This window comes from Colletes gigas, unplaced genomic scaffold, assembly GCF_013123115.1.
Source record: "Colletes gigas isolate AHSC1104 unplaced genomic scaffold, ASM1312311v1 Colletes_gigas_Sc00036, whole genome shotgun sequence".
NCBI classification, from domain to species: Eukaryota; Metazoa; Arthropoda; class Insecta; order Hymenoptera; family Colletidae; genus Colletes; species Colletes gigas.
In genome coordinates this window covers 1,746,315-1,764,550 of record NW_025106665.1, presented here as the reverse complement: position 1 = coordinate 1,764,550, position 18,236 = coordinate 1,746,315, and positions in this window count along the sequence as shown.

Sequence of the window (18,236 nt, the reverse complement as noted above, 5' to 3'; positions counted from 1 at the left end):
GAGTAAATGTTTTTACGAAAAGGTTTCTACCGTATTTGAAAACTTGATGGCAAATTTAGATCAAACAATTTTTTTTAAGCGCACTCGGAACAAAATACGAAGAATACTTACATTTTTCGCACGTGGGCATCGCCAAATACTCTTTTTCGTATAGATACAGGTTTCTTGTCGAAACGTGTTCACAAACTCTCAAAGCATTATGGCGTCGCGTGTGTAGCGTGACCGTCGTTTGACTGCAGTTGAGAGTCTCATGTGGTTGAATTGTAATTACGAGCTGCCACAGATATAAAACACAAATTTGTTAACAGACACTTATTAATATTGGATAAATGCATCGATGGATAATGAGGAAAAGAAGAGAACCGATTAAAAATGAAAAATACGTTTGACCGTAGTTGAGCGTCCCGTGTTTGAATTGTAATTACGGGCTCTTACAGAAATAAAACACAAATTTGTTAATATGCACTTATTAATATTGTATAATTGCATCGATGGAGAATGACGAGGAGAATAGAAATGGTTAAAAATAAAAAATACGTACCTAATTAGACGCGAAGCTGTCAACGCACTTCTCACACCACTTTCCAGACGAAGAATGACGAACAGGATCGGACACGATCTTGCGCGAGGAGTGGGGAGTGGGGTGAGGGAGTCACGTAGTCCGTCTCGACTCTTGATGTGTATCTTCGAAATAAAGGTTAAACCTTATGTATCTCGAAGAACTGAAAATAAATAAAATTAAGACATGAAGAAAATAAAATTAATATAAAAAGATATCAAACAAACAATTAATTAATGATTTATAATCATTATACTCCTGTGACGTCACAATGAGAAGCTGTCATTGGCTCATCTAATATCGATCTGTTATTGGTTGCATATATAACTAGATCAATTAAAATATATTAATTATAACCATATAATGCGTAAGTATTAACTTTCAATCTAAATTTCAATCAGTTTTTCATATAAAAGTTTCTTTTGTTTCTACTAAATTTTCTAAAGATATTTATTTTAATTCTCACTAGATAACCAACCTTCTTTGACGCGGTGTCGATAACATTGAACTTGACGCAGTTTGGTAAGAGTCTTCTACAGGCATAAACGAAGTGCGATGTAGACGCAGAACGCGATATTTTTTCGTAACACAGGGATTAAGGGCACAGACAATGCATAGTATAGACGCATGTAACAACAGTGTTAGTGTCACGCAGATCAGGAATTCATGAGTCCATCTCCAAGGTGAAGTCGAGAGACCCGCGTCCGAGAATGTAAACATAACCTGACCGAGCTTTTAAAAGATAAGAAACGTATCGCATCATTATCCTTGGCTTAGGAATGCTAACAATTGTAAGAATAAAATTATTTTTAAAGAATATTATAGAATACACTAGAAATAGGTACAGACGAGAAACAGACAGGAACAGTATTCAGTGGGAGTCCTATGACGCAAAAGAAAAACATCGTGAAAAATTAATATATTTGTATATTTTATACATATTATTTGTTTATTGTTGTTGCGTTCACTCAATTTATATGAAAAGCATTTATTACAATTTCAATTAAAAATGAATATATTTACATATTAATTAGTACATACATATTTCGATAAAATAAGTTCCCTATGTATATCGACATTTCATCTTTAAGAGACACTATTGAATCTATCGAATAATCGAAAGTCGGATGCTGCTCATTGTCACGTCACAGGAGTATAAAGATTATAAATCATTAATTAATTGTTTGTTTCATATCTTTTTATATTAATTTTATTTTCTTCATGTCTTAATTTTATTTATTTTCAGTTCTTCGAGATACATAAGGTTTAACCTTTATTTCGAAGATACACATCAAGAGTCGAGACGGACTACGTGACTCCCTCACCCCACTCCCCACTCCTCGCGCGAGATCGTGTCCGATCCTGTTCGTCATTCTTCGTCTGGAAAGTGGTGTGAGAAGTGCGTTGACAGCTTCGCGTCTAATTAGGTACGTATTTTTTATTTTTAACCATTTCTATTCTCCTCGTCATTCTCCATCGATGCAATTATACAATATTAATAAGTGCATATTAACAAATTTGTGTTTTATTTCTGTAAGAGCCCGTAATTACAATTCAAACACGGGACGCTCAACTACGGTCAAACGTATTTTTCATTTTTAATCGGTTCTCTTCTTTTCCTCATTATCCATCGATGCATTTATCCAATATTAATAAGTGTCTGTTAACAAATTTGTGTTTTATATCTGTGGCAGCTCGTAATTACAATTTAACCACATGAGACTCTCAACTGCAGTCAAACGACGGTCACGTTACACACGCGACGCCATAATGCTTTGAGAGTTTGTGAACACGTTTCGACAAGAAACCTGTATCTATACGAAAAAGAGTATTTGGCGATGCCCACGTGCGAAAAATGTAAGTATTCTTCGTATTTTGTTCCGAGTGCGCTTAAAAAAAATTGTTTGATCTAAATTTGCCATCAAGTTTTCAAATACGGTAGAAACCTTTTCGTAAAAACATTTACTCTTTCTTTCTAAAGGATCCTGACATCTCATCATCGTACTTGTGGATCCAGAGAAACTCGACGATGATCTCGCTGCTGACCTTGATGCTGACTTCGTTTCTAACGTCGCTGATGACTTCGCTGATGACTCCTACTAGGCAACATCGTTGCCCGGGTGCTTGAATTCTACAGTTGGTGAGTCGCATGCTATTTTGTTTTCTCTGGTCCCCACCCATGTTGTAGGATGAAATATCCGAATCAACACGGGTGACCAGTTGTATACTTGGTATTTTTGGCGAATATAGTGATCGTGGGTATTTTTTGTACCCAAGCGTAGGAACATATACATATATGCCTACATAGGTCGGAAAGTAAAAAATGTCTGGGCACTCGAGATTATGCGAGTTCAAATTTCAGCTGTGTTGAGAGCAAGAAGGATAGACTCACATTCGCCGCCTTTCTCGAATCCTCGAAGCTATACTTTTTCAATCCCTCCCATAGTCAACTCATATGTATTTACGCACACATTCAGCTGGCTGCCCATTAATACTAATTCAGTGCCTAGTTTCTCAACTAACCGCCATCCATGAGAAGAGGCCTCTAAAATCACCTCCGAATTTTCAGGTCGGTATGTCAGTCAGATTCGGCCGCGAAAGTCCATAAGGTGAAAGGTCTATTCATATACCTCGTCTGTGGAGAAACTTCCAGTTCGCCGATCAACTATAAAACGAACGAAAAAACGCACGATGCAATTTGGGTCCCGCTGCTGGATAATGACTGTTCGCAGGAACGAAGACAATAAACGCACGCGCCCGTCGCGTCGCCGAAATTTCGCCTTGATCGGTAACGACCCGAGACGAACGAAATCTTTTCAAAATTCGTCCTCCGTCTTATTTCCGGAAGACAGATTTATCGTTGCGTCTTTATACGGACCCTGCACAGTCCCCGAATTTATTTTTTACCGATCGGAAGACTCATTTTTAGTCGCGTGAAATTGGAGATTAACCTTCAGTGATTTGCGAGCTGTCTCATAGTCGTTAGTCTCACGTATACATCGTCTAGGATTCCCGACAACTCCCTCCTAGACTCACGGAACCGTTGAATATTTTATCGCAACGAGTCCACGTCGATTAGACAAGTTTCCCGTGTCGTTTCTCGATACCTCACGGTCGCGTTTCGACATAATTTTCGTGACACACAAAACGAGAAAAACATCTTTGATCGTTTTAGGCTTCTTGTCCCACGCGAGACGTCCGTTTACGAGATTATTAAAATATTATACAGCCTCTCGATGCTTTTCCCACGATCCCTTCGATGCGACTTTTAATCGTGAACCGACGCGATCGCGAGCGTAACGAAACTTTCGGTCAGACTGCTTTTCGAGCGTCCCCTTAACGCGTATCGAAGTTTAATAAAGTTAAATTTAGTTTCGCGTAATTTGCACGCGCACTTTCACTTGTCGGTCGCATTTGTTCCGCGGCAATTAATTTCGAGCACCGATAGCGTGGAAATAATACGGCGCGTCTTTAAATTATCCCGCAACAGAAAAATATTAAATGTATTCTACCCCCGTCGATGGCAATTAGCGAACGGTAGGCAATTTGCAGATCGACTCGACATCTGGCAGTAATTTGCGAACAAACAGAGGTACAAAATGTAAAATTAGACGCGCCGTGTTCGCTTTGGTTCGTTGGAAAAATGTGAAAGCGAGGACTCCGCGCTGGCAATAATGTTTATATATTTCTGAACGATCGTTAAAAGTTTGCCGTGCATATAAATCAAATAAAATTGTGCGATACGGTTGGATGGTTTTCATACATCATTTGGCAGGAATGTGGCTTCTCGGAAAAATATAGAAACACGCGTGCCTAATAAATTTTCGTGGTTTTCGAGTAATCGTTCAGAGTTTGTTGTGGGCGTAAATTAAATATAATTTGCCGTATATTCGGTAGAAATTTAACTTTTTGGAAAGACATAAAAAAAAGCTTGCAAATTCAAATAAAATTTGTATTTCAATATTCGCACACCGGGCAAATATTTCCCACTGTTTTAAATTTAATTGACCGATCCAACGGTAGTTACCGTACGTTACCGATAACATCAAACTATAATTTTTTCTTTAGTACATTTTACAACTATTCTTTCTCTCTTGGAGATCCGCCACGATGAAATTCGTGACTTTACGAGCTTCGTAACATTGAATTTTTATCGCTGTTGCTACTTAGAACAGCTCATTCGCCGCGACTGCTATTTTTCCGGATGTCTCCCACGACGCCATTACACTTATCACCGACTGCAGTAACTCCGGAGCATTTAAACTTTCTAGACTACGCGAAAACACACTTTCAGCGAAAGTATTTTGCAATGAAACCGTCCCGGCGGTTCGTCCCGCCTCGAATTCGAGCAGTCGTCGCTTCACCCTTCGAAACCGCGATTCTTAACGAATTTTACGAGCTCGTAAATCTCCGAGAATTAGCGTGCTTCCTTCGAGTAAACGAAATAAGTTTAAACAAGATTCGAACGATCAAAGTCCTCGTTGATCTTTGGAGCGAATCTAAGCTGGTATTGTGTTTTCGAGCGGCGGTTCCCCTTAATTAAATCGACGGTGAATGATTGTTGGACGGTGTTGGACAACCGGCGTTGTACTTTTAACGACGAAAATCTCTCGTGGCCGTTGAATGGATTTCGTCAGCCGGCGTTATGAGAGAAATGCTACGGAGGGATCGCGCATTCAGGAGCCACGGGTTTTGATTCAACGACAGAGTTTTTGTGACAGTCGCGGCGGCGTTTTCAAGGCACCGATTCAGCCCGCTTGAAAGTCCGCGCTCGGTTCCATGGACGGTGACAAGCGAATACGCGTTTCGGCGGGAAACGATTATCATGTTGAAAACGGCGGCGCGTCGACCGAATCGACCGCCTCGAAAAACAAGCGTCGCCGTCCGGTTGAATACAGACATTGTCGAAAGTCGTATTTACCGAAGCTATTGAACCGCGCTGGCTATCTGTTTTCTGTCCCGTTGGAACTTCGTTTGCGCGACGCGACGCGGCATCATCATTGAAACGAACCGTGAAACGCGGAAACAATGCCGCGCCTGATTTCCAACGAAAATATGACGCGTAGCGCTTCCCTGCTCTAATCAATCGCGTCGAAACAAATGGTAGGTATCGTCTAATGTTTAAAAACAGGCTCAATTGTATATACTATCAAATTCAGAGGTTTCTCCGAACACCTGAGATTCGACAAAGACGACTCGAGACCTAATAGACCCTAAAAGCGCGTTAAACAGTATAAATTACTTCAGGGACACAGGATCTCGAAATTTAGAATACGATATTTCTATGCAAGTCCTGGTTGGACCAAGTTGAAACGATTCGATAGACGGGAAAATGGCGTGAAAGCTGCTCGCTTTACGTGTACCGTGCGCTTGCCAGGAAACTGGGAAGAAGGTACGAACCGATCGACATTCTTAGGTGGCACGTGGAACGGAAGAGCCCTTTTTCGAGGCACGTCAGAGTACGCTCGGCGCCATAAAAGCCCCGCACTCGAGGCGTCTCCCGGAGGATCAAGGTGCTGACGTTAACTAGGCGTGGGATTAATCGATCAACCTTTCGGTGCTTTGCTGTCGCGGGTCTGCAGTGTCAGGGATCAGTCGTAGCCCGTCCGCCTCGAAACGGGCCCGGTTCGATCGCCCGCGGAAAAGTCACGTTCGATCGGAACCGGTGAAACGTGCAAAGTTCAGTCGCGATAATATATCATAGCCGATGCGCGGCCACGGTCTTCGTCGAACGTGCGCGCGACGAGCTTTTACGCTTTCGCGCGATTTAAAGAGATATACCCATTGTGAATTTATGCCTTGCTTCCCTGTACGATGACGAGCATCTCGTGTCCAGTATTTACGGCCATTGTCTTCGTTCCCCGCTCCGGGCTAGAGCCGCGACCGCATCGTGATCGTTATTGAGGCGCGTGGGTCGTCTTCTTCCTCTTTCATCCTCTACCTCCCCTGACAACCGGACGATACAATGTTTTCGACTTGGCGCGTATGCACGTATTACTTAGATCAATGGTTCCCACGTGTTACGATAAGGCGACCTTTCGAGCACTCGAAACCCAAAGGGGAAGGACTTTATCGCGGACCGTTTATCAAAATTATTCCTCGTGGAAATGTAATACGTTGTTCCATCGAAATTGTTTACTTTGGGTTCCGTGCAGGAATTCCAAACGGTTGCATAATAATTTAGCGTCTCGTACAGATTACGTCAATGGATTTCACGGTAAGGCTGACCTGGCAAACTTTGACTTAGAGCGTATTCGACCGACTTTGGCATTAGAGGGCAAAGTTAAATCTTTAGGAGCTAAACGCATTAATGGTAGTCATCTCTGGGGCAGATGTACGAAACAAAACTTTGTACTATCGAGTCAATTTTTAACATTGTTTGTGAGAACGCGACTCCTCTGGTGGCGAGCATGAGAGGCGACGCCACAACATTAATCGAGACGTTGCAACGACCACTCTGTGTAACAGAGATAACCTGTTTACTTGGCAAATAAATAAATGTCAGTTCGAGGCAGAGGATACGCATTCGAGAAAGGTGGTTACAAGCGAAACGCATTCGGTATTAAAAATTGATAGCCACGGATGTTCCCGTTACAGTTTCATGGCTCTGCGTCCTCCATCGTCCCGCAGGTATTACTTTCCAATGCCCGAACCACGCGTGGTCGGTCCATCATGGTCTCTCTTAACAACAATCGTCTTACGCGTAAATAAACCGGCATCACGATCGCGTCAGATGGTTCCTAGAAACTCTGTTTTAATCGCGTACAACCAGGACACCACGCACTGGCCGTGAATCATGCGACAGCGAAAACGTTCCGCTGGCTTTTCCGCGACGCTTAAAATTTTAATCTCGGTCTAAATCTCGGCTAGGTATCGCTGCAAGACTGTGTCGCTGTGTTTATTGCACCGAAACGGCTCCCCGGATTAGCGGAATAAATCACCGGCGATTTACGCGAACTTTTGGCAACGCGTGACGTCCGCGCGTGTCGTTTGAACAGGTGTATTCGTTCCCTCTCCATCTCTCGCTGCCCTTTTGCTCGTGCGGTATCAAATTCGGAGCATTGAACTTAGACTATTTAGATCTCACTGTGGCGAGTTTGGATGAGATACAAAGGAGACTCTTTTTTTCGGTGGGTACGTTTAAAAAATATCTGCGATACGACCGGATAGTTAGTGATTCCATGCGCGAATATCAATCAAAAACGTAAAAATAAAAATTGTTCGTGCGTGGGTTCGTTATCGAAAAACTAGATTTACAAAATTCCTGCGGTTCGCGTGCCATTCGATACGTTTCGGCTATCCATTCTGTCCGATCGTTCCTCATTGTTTCTACTGGTATCGGTATACGTGTTCGCGAAACCGACGCAAATTCTAACATCCACGGAGCTTTAACTCTTATTTTGCATGTAATTTCCATAATCGATCCTTCGGTAATAACTCATATTTCCCGTCCGGATCAAACGGGTCAAGTTGCTTTCCCTCCTGACAAACTGTCTGTTTCCGTCGCGGTATTTCGATTCGTAAACATATTTAACACTAATTACGACTGGCGTCATTAGCGTACGCCACGCATTAGCGGAATAAAACGCAACCGGCCGCGTTGCCGTCGCTCTCTCGCCGTAGTTTCGCAAATACTCGTGCGATCGTTGCCACCGGGGCACGCCCCGCGCGAATAAAGTATTCCCGATTACAAAGAACCGTATATTTCTGCACGAATATTAGAATCGTGATCGGGCCCCGTTCGCCGAAGCTTTCCGTCGACGGTCGCGCGGCAAGTGTTAACGAGCGCCGGTTATCGATAAAAGCGACCAACGACGGCGAGATCCTCGACGAGCGGCAAAAGTCCGACTTAACCACTCGTTAGCAGACATTCCCGATGTAATACGACGAACGACGCAGGATTTGTGGTGCGAGATCGAGCGTGGCGCGCTCGCGTGCACGGCGCGCGCTGGACCCTCGCGCGAATAATCTTCGCCGGTGTATACAGTTATAATTGCCGCGATTCCGAGCCGCGGTTGCGAGTGCGTCTACGATTACCCATTACCCGGATGAATATCTCGGATTACGGCACGGCAGCTAAATAAATTACTAAAGTACGCGGCGGCTGTGTCGTTCTCTTTCCGTTCTTCTCGGCCGATCGCCTCCGCGCTCGACGATCTTCGCTCGCGCGTTGTTCGTTCCTGCGCCCGGCACACGTACGATCCCCGGCTCGCATATTAACAACGCCATAATGCGTACGCGCCGGTATAAATCTCGAGCGTCGGCCCCGCGGGTCTCTCGATTCTCGCGCGGGGCCACGGCGAAAAGTGCATCGCGGTTCGATCTCCATTTGGTAACGAGGAAGAACCGAGCGTATCCGGCGATTCGAACGGGAAGACACGTCGCGCCGGTTTATGCGCGCGAACCGAGCGTAAATTTCATACGATGCTTGTATTTTTGCGTCCAACGACGGGGACCCGTGTACTCGGGTCCAGTTGCACCGGTAACGTTTCGCCTCGTTATGAAAGGTTTATTAATTCCGACCGACCGCGGACCACGAGCCTTCATTTTGCCTCTGTCGTCCTTGTTGATGGGAGATTTATTTCGAGTCGAGAATTTAGTAAGAATAGCCCTCTTCCTTTCAATAATTCTGACAGTTGGTGCCAGGAATATCACCGTAGTGAACCGAAATGCTATATTTAGGAGCGTTTAATTCCTCGAGTAACAGATAGGATTACGGGACATGACTCGTTTCTGCGTTGGAAAAGTTTGGCGATCGTAATTTAGTTACTTCGTCGTCTGAATGTAAACTGACGTTTCTCTGTTGGAAGATTGCATTAGCGGAAGACGTTCGCACAGAATTGTTCTATATCCGGAAACCGATTGTATCCGAAGGCTAAATGTCAAAATCTATTATTCCGGAGGGAAATGGATTTTCTAAATTTACGAGAAGTATTAAATTTTCTCGGTATCTCTCGCAATTCTCGGGATGTTTCGCAAATAATTTCACTCTGTCAAACTGTAATTCTACGACAATGAGAAATTGTTTTGCACGATGGACGAACTACGCTACTTGGCACACCATTTTTCAAAATTTAGTATTTCTGTCAGTCACAGGTATTACGAAGATCGTCCGATACGATGCGACTCGAAACTCCTACCAAGACTGATCTTTCCCTTCCTACGATACAAGGTATTAAACAGGATGATTTCATAATTGGCGTTGTAGAATTTATTCGACCAAATAGGAAATGGTTACTCATTATAGGTTTCTAAAGCACCCTTTCAGAATGCACAGCGATCTTCCATTTCAACGATGCAATTCCCTATTGTCTGTCCATTGTTTGCATTATGAAGACGAAGGAAGGGATCCCACGGAATTATTTGAATAATAACAATAATATCGACTTTGTGGCGGCATTTATATTTAAATCGCGAACCTCTCGAGATTCTATGCATCCTTTCATTTCCATGCGCTCGAGACGTCTTCGTCTCGTCAAATTCCTCGCTGTTTCAACGGTCTCCGATCAATTTTAAACCACTTGACAGTCATTCTTTGCTCGCAAATATTTCTCATGTAAGATAATTCTCTATTTTCATGCACAAAATAATTACGTAAGAGCCACGCGAAAGAGGTTGAAAGGGCGAGGTTCAGCGAATAAGGCTGTTTCAGAACTCGACCCAAGGTTCGACGCGTTTCAGTCGGTGCTAGAATCCCGTAGATTTTTGAACTGCCACCTTTCAACGGCCTGTACATTCCTTGGCGCGTTCCTTAACGCCTCTGCTCCTCTACTACCGAGTTCCTCTAGCCGTGTCCCTGCGTCTGATGCACGGTTTGATTGAAAATCTCCATCCAGCGATGCGCGGCGAGGCACCGATGATCCCTTCAGTTGCATTCTCACGATAATCCGCGGGTTCGAGCACGCTTCTCTCCGGTACAATGACTTTTTATCGAACGCCTGTAATCTTTAGTGGAAACAAAACCTTTCCCCAACGGAGATTTATCGGCCTCTGTCCGCGCTCCGCGCTAACCACGCTCGGAGCGCGAGCGCACGTAGATAACTTTCTCCTGCGTGATAAGCCGTAAGGTATAAATCTGAATTGTTTTTATAATTCCCCCCGCGAAGAGATGAGGTATCGAGATAACGGGGATTCTAACGAAGTCTGTAATTTGCGGGCCGCCAGCGCCGACGATGCACGCGGTCCAAGCGTTAGCCCTGGCCGCGCGCGATGGATCACGATTTAAACCAATCGCCGCCCGATAAACACGGGGAAAAAGCCACTCTCGTTGCGTTGCTGGTTATCGATCGGCTATTAACGCCGCGAGTACTTTCGTAGATCATCGACGTTCCGATTCCAAATCAGATTGATCGTAGCGACGACTGAGGGGGAGACCTTTTGTTCTATCAGAACTTGGACATTGTTACGCTACCGCGCGAACCTTAAGCGAATTATTGTCACGACAAATTTATTCTGTGGAGTCCTACCGGTATCGTCAACGGAAGATGTCGAGATTGTCGATAGCTTTGCAACGTGTTAAAAGTTTGCGACTGTTTTCTCGCGACGGTATAACAATGCATCAATGAACGATCCGCGTCAGCGGGTCTCATATTTCCGATGATTTATATCCGGAGACGCGTAATTGGACGTAGCCGCAGCAACTTCCTACATGCTGTGCGACGCTCACATTCAATATAGATCATCCGCAATCGCGACTCGTAGCAGTTCCGCATTTTCGCACTCGCAATGCTTCGATAAGCACACAAGAACCTGAAACAAGAACCGGGAGCGCATGTTTGCGTTGGACGTCGAAGATGCTTCATCCGAAGAAAGGAAACCGAACGTCTCGCTTTATAGTTGCCAACGGTTAAGAAAGGAAGAGTTTGTTTTACTGTTTTTATTGTTCCCTCCAAACATCGAAGTATCTGCAAACCTATAATAATTGAAACGATTCATCCTCTTGAATCTGAGATCTTGATCGAGAGACGCGTCGATGGCTGTCTTCCTTTTCACCGATGACATTGTCGTTTATCATTGACGATACTTGAAATCTGTGCCAAGCATTACTTTTGCCTCGACTGCAGTTTCTTGTCCGTTAGAAAATCAAAACCTCACGATTCCGTAGAAAACAATTTGTACGAGTCTTACCCGAACTCTGTTGGAAGAGGATTAATGCGAAATGCAAATCCATAAACTGCATTTTAACGGAGTTGCAGTGGTTCTCCTCGAACAGAATATGCATTAGAACTTTTCGAGTACTTGGCGAAGTATTGCGAACAGCTCGAATTGTTTCTAAAACTCCGAAAGCTCCCCACCGATGGTTTTAATCCGTTTAAGACAGTAGAGGCGTTCTGGTGGCTGAAAAAGTTTCGTATTACTTCGAAACGATCGGTCCGCGATCTGAAAATTGTGTCTGAGAACCGGTCGTCCGAAGATACTCTTCTCAAAGTTCCCCTAATGCCTCAGAAGTTTCTCAGTGGTCATCATCGTTATACTTGGCACTGATTTCTTCGTCTACGTTTACCGATGCTGCAGAAGTATCCCAACGTTTATTTCTTCTTTCCTATGTTTTGCGGCATCATCAAGTTTTTCCAATGCCTCGAGGCTTTTCGATCATTAATCTTCACTAACAGTTACTCTCCCAATTACCGTGACATTAGCTTCTAGTGACCAACAATTATTCGAGCATTCGTGTTTATCTTTTTACGAATTTCCCATTTCCTTTCGAACGACTAGCGTGTAAATAATTGAAATATTCGACCATCATCTTTTTTCACCATTAAACGCAGAAAGTAATCCGATTAGCCGCGATCGATTCCCTCCGCAATCTACGGTTTCGGACAAATTCGACAGCAGTGGCCATTAGTTTCGCCGAAATACAGCAAAGTTTGTCACTCTATTTCTTCCACGGTTCGCGCAATAGCGTTCTCTGCTTGTGATACGCGTGTAAACAACATTCGCCGTTGTCGGTGTCGATTCGTTTGATCGAACACATTTTTGCCAGGAGCTTCGTGGCACGGAATTCCCTCGATATTCGGTGAATTTTCCATGCCGCCCGCGAAACAACCATTCTCGACGGACCCGTCGATAATACTTGTGCCGAATTTCGCGCAGAATTGAGACTGACCGAAACGTTACTAAAACCGATGGTGCGCGGCGAGGCCGCCTTTTGTCGCCGGTAAATTTCGCCTCCCATTCCCTGGAACGGGTAGTTAGGGGTAGTTGTCCTCCTCCAAAATACACAGGCTGCCGGCTGAAACTCATCTCGGAGCACGATGTCGCCGATGTCTTAGAATATTAGCTATTTTCCGCCACGCTGCGCCGCCCTGGCGCTCCTCCTTTTCTCATTCATCCCATTCGTGTTTCCCTTCTCGCTTGTCGTCGTTGGGAAAGGAGCACGTTCGACCCCCGAGCGGTGTCGTCGGGTCACAAACGACCAGCAACTGTACCGAGTCTTTCGATACCGATTGCAGAAAGAACCACGAATAAAAAGAAGATCCAAAATAAAACGTCGTCGTAATGAAATACAGTGTCGTTTAAGTACTTTTTCTCGCGACTTAACAACGAATGAAGTTATATATATTTCTTTTGTCCGAAACGTAAGCTATTTTCCACTCGATCGTGTACGTTTCTCGTGTCTCGTCGTTTCCCTTGACGAAGGAGGAATCGCCGAGGAACGCGCGTCGGATAGGAAAGAAGTTTGTTTCGAGCAATCGAAAATCGTGTTCATCAGTCGAACTGCCGTATCGATGGAAAATTTTCGTACGTGAGGGTATCCTCCCGCTGCGGAAGACGCACGGGATTCGTCTCACGTCCGGACGAATTCGCGTTCCAGCTTATTCCGTCAAAATTTCTCTGTTTCGACGGTGAAACGATCCTCCGTGGCGCCCGGTGTCTTTGATTATGCCGGAGCGTCTACGCGTCGAGAAACGTGAAATAATTTCTACGGAAGTTGCGAGCTTCGAGGCTTACAGCAGGTTTAGAAAAAGAAAATTTATTTCGTTGAAACTGTACCCGACTAGCCATATTTTTCACTTTGTTAGGATGTTCCTGCCCCTGAGTGTAATGCGAATTAAATTTCACCCTGCTAGGTATATTTCCTTCCTACGTTTTGCCGTCTCGTTTTTATTTGTCGAATGAAGTCGCAAGGCAACAAAATAGAGAATAAAAGTATGCCACTCCTGTGGTAACGGGCTGCTGTCGGAGGTAAAAATTATTTTCCGGATGGGGTTGATTCCGTTTCCCTTTGGCTTAGCGACGAGAAAATGAACCGCGACGATGATAATGGCCGCACGGAGATAATAGTTGGCGATAGTTACGACGAAGTGAAATTACGAGCGACGATAAAATCAGTCGATACAGCCCGATGATAAAGCAACTGCTGTTCTAACGAGTGAAGAGAGTCTACCGTGGAAGCCGATTGAGTCATTTCGTGGCATTAAAGAGGGCAAGGGTGAGGCAGGAAGGCTTACAAATAGCGTCCACAGTCGAACGAACGAGTTCTCTTTACTAATTAACGGAATAAACAGCGGGAGGTTGACGAACGAACCGTTTAATCGCATTAACAGCATCGACCGTCGTATTACTAACTCGATTTCAAGGGTCGTTAAGTCACTGTCGAAATATCGATCCCTGTACAGTCCAAACGCTTTCTATTCCGGCGAAGTAGCCGTCGTTCAACGATGAGTGTTTGTCGGGATAGCGTTAATCATCTTATTATATCGATTCACGGAGTCGAGTTAACAATCGTCGAGGTTCGCGAGAGTATCCTAAATTCTCGATTCGAGCGAACGTATCGTCTGGGGGGGGGGATTCCGGTCAAATGTTTACCCGAGGGCAGTTTCAGCCTTTCAGAGACGCCTACGCATTTCCTTATTGTGAATAATTATGTTTGCATATTTATATGCTCGTCGACGTTTGGTCGGAGAGTTTGCAAACTCACGAATTACACTACTCGAGAGATCGGCTCGTATTTCCGTCGGAAGTACCCTGTGGTCGGTTGCAAACATAGTGGAGCCTCGATTGTCCGGACTGAAGAATATTTAAAATTATTAAGAGGACCTCTAAATGTCTCGAACGATTTTCAAATATTGAAAAATAGAACGACCCGTCGTTTCCAAGTTGTTTCAGTCAACAGTATGAATCGACGTAACCTCGTATCGAATATCGTATCCGTATTGAAATTTCATCGCAATTAGATGTTACGGAATCCTCGATGCTATTATTGTTTCAAGGACCACACACATAATCGAGATCGCGTTTCACAGTTACCCGAGACACTTACGAGATAACTATCAATCTAGTGCCATAACGGTTGCAACAATTTATTTTTAAGCAGACGATTCTCAGTACCGATGTAATTCTATTCGAAATTACCAGCAACGCGGCTTCTTCGTCCTCTTCCTCTCGCTTTATCTATTATTCCTTGATTCTCCTTTTAACGCATTAACTGTCACGCCATGCGCGTATATACGTTACGGGTAAAATTAGTAGAGAGAGTAGACCTAGAATTACCCGGGCGAACTTGGTATTATCCGTGAATAAAGTTCGAGGCTCGATTTAAATAACAGAGGAAGTGTTGTACGTTTGGAACACCGGTTTATTTTAGACGAGTGATAAATTACGAAAAAGGATGGGAACATCGACCCTTTATCTTTTTAGAGGGGACCAGGCAAATATCTGGGATTATTTTGATACTCAAAACCTAATTTTACTATTCGTAGATGTGCATTAAAGTTACCAAATTCTACGTTAATTTCCACCCCCAAAAACTACCCGGTCAAAGTTCGTGTATTATTTAAATTAAGCCTTGAACTTTATTCATGGACCGGGGTAATTCTAGGTCTATCCTATCCGCTAACTTTACTCGTAACATGTACATTAACACGTTAAACGCCGTGTCAATTCCTGGGGGCCAATACTAAACTTGTCATCTAAGTTGGTCCCCGGGGACCTGCCGTGTCAAATTTAAAAAATAGTTTTTTATGGTTCATACTACAAAAAGAAAGTCTCGAAAGTGGATTCACCTTAACCGTTCTCCCAATGTTTGTTCCTTAGTTGCTCGAGCCTCGAAGAAATACTCGTCGTTGCACATTTTCGTAAGATTATTCGCGGGATTTACAACCGTTTACCAAAGCAATTATCCTCGGAAATTGACAGGACCCCTTCGTTAGCGATCCGAAAGTACCTCCATCGTCGAAAATTATTATATTGACTGCCGGGGCTTTCCGTGAATGACCAAAATGGTACGCGCGGCGGCCAAAGCAAGTAATTAGAAGTTCACGGGTGTTGGTGCGCGAAAAAGGATCGCTCGAACGTAACGAAATCCTCGCGGACGATTTCTCTCGCTACCCACGGACGATTCGTATGCAAAGTAATGGCTTCGAGTCTCCCGTGGAACGAGACCTCTCGCGAAAATTAATACGGCCGAGAGAGCGCCGATAAGCCACGCGGAACAAGGAAAAAAGACCGTACGTTTTCGATGCACATTTGCATGCGTTTTCATTTCAAGCGAAATAAAACGGGAGCAAGCGAGACGACCGGGGGGGCCTCCGTTCGGGCGTTAGGAGAATAATGCAAGAAGTAGGTGTGGTATCGATCGGAACCGAAGGTGTTCCGCGAGATTAGATAGAGATTGAAACGTACGGTCGCGGCGAATAACTACATCGTGTCTACTTTCACGGCGCACAATCGGCCCGCCGTACAAGTATCGATGAAATATTTTAGCAGCATCGTTAAGGAAACACGCGAACCCCGAAAAAGTGCAAAACAAATCGCTCTTCTTTTATCTCGTAACATCAAGCTATGCGATTTGATTTAATTTTGTTCTTCCCGAGGAAAGTAAAAGTCCAAAGAGACCGCTCCGTCCGAACCCGGTTATCTCTGTCAATTGTCGAGGAATTGCCTTGAAACTTTCTCGCAGTTGCTAGTGTTTCCCTCGTAAATGATAAGAGTATGCAAAAACTCGAATCTACAAACGCTATCCTGTTGTCGTTGACGAAGAAAATTAATTTTCCGCTAAAACGACATTTCCCCGACACGGAGTGTCGAATGACGGATGATTGGTTTACGATCGATGAAATGTGCGCGTGCAGGTTCGAATCTTGTTCGCGTTTTAATAGGACGTTGAACGAAACATTGTAACATCAGGCGAGAGCAAATGTTTTGTCGGCTTCTGTACATACGCAGACGGTCGTATATTAATGGAACAAATTATGTTAAAATTTACAAATGTTCCGTATCGTTGTAACATATTAATTACAACGCGAGAGCGTAAATCTACAAACGCGTTCCTTTTTTGCAAGAATTTCAGTTACGTTTCGTCGAACAGCAGAAAAGCATTTCTCGTTGATGAAACGCGAAGGTAAACAATTCGTTAAAATTGCGTAAATAGTTTTCTACTTTCGATGATTTGGACTTTCGTATTCCACGAATGTTATTATTATTGTAACGACGCGAAATTATAATCGCTTGTAAATGGACGGGAACAACCGCGGACAAGAATTATTTTTTCCAGCTTTTTTTTCATGCCCGGCACGTTCGCAGAAGATGTCGCGTATCAAGAGCAAAATCTTGCGATAAAACGTTCCTTTTCTCATATAAAACAAGCAATATGGCGCGTTTTTAGGGCGCGACGTAAAGATTCTATCGCGGGCTCCTTACTTATGCGCTATCAAGATCCAAAAATTTCCTCCTGCGGCATCGCGGAGTCAGGCTGGCAATTATTGCAAACTCGTCTGGACACATTTCGTCTCGAAAATTATTGAAACACTAATAACGGAAACACTATCGCCTGATAATTAATTTGCAAACCTCTGTTCGATCCGAAGAGGCTCGTAACATTTATCGAATTTCCGTCGATTTTTCCTCGATGTTCGAAAGATTTTAGAAATTGATAAAAGCAAGCAGAAATTACCGTCGTTCGGTAACTAATTGTTAGCAGTCCTTTCGAAATTCATGATAAACGATTCCGTATCAGTCATTCAGCCCTCGCGGTGATCAATATTTATGATGGGATTTTGAAAGTTCGGTTAATTCAAATTTTCTGTTGCCGATGTTTCGTACCTCCGACAGATGAAATATTCATGCTGGCGTGTGCAGCTAATGCATGCGGCTATTACATCTGCATCTACGAGCAACGTGTAATCGCTACGAGCATGTATAATTAGTCTAAGAACACTTTTCAGTATGAACACTCGGCCCCGTGGAATCGTAAAGAGATCTCGACGATGCTTGGTCCAAAATCTAGACGTGGACTGCTAATACGTAATAATCGTTGACATATATAGAACAGATAGAAAATCTGAGTCAAGATATTTACTTTGTTAGAAGAAGATAACTAGAAATCGATACTGCATAATTGCCTGAAGTATTGCCGTGCCTACTAGTATTATATCCTTTGGTACTCGAACGTTTAATATTGTACAAACACGGGAGAACAAAATGAAACTAATTTTTATCCAAGACAATCGAGACTGCGCCATAAAATAAACTGCAAAATCGAATTGTATTATTTGTACAACAGTATGCAGCTATCAAAGTGAAGTCTCGTGGTAGATGCGCAACAGCTATAAATTGCATCGCGCATTAAAGAACGCGGCAGCTTCCCGTAAATCAAATCCAACGAATAGGTACACCGTGCCAGTTGTCATTCGTTGAATGATATTTTGTATTTTTTAAAACGGTCAAACATTAAATC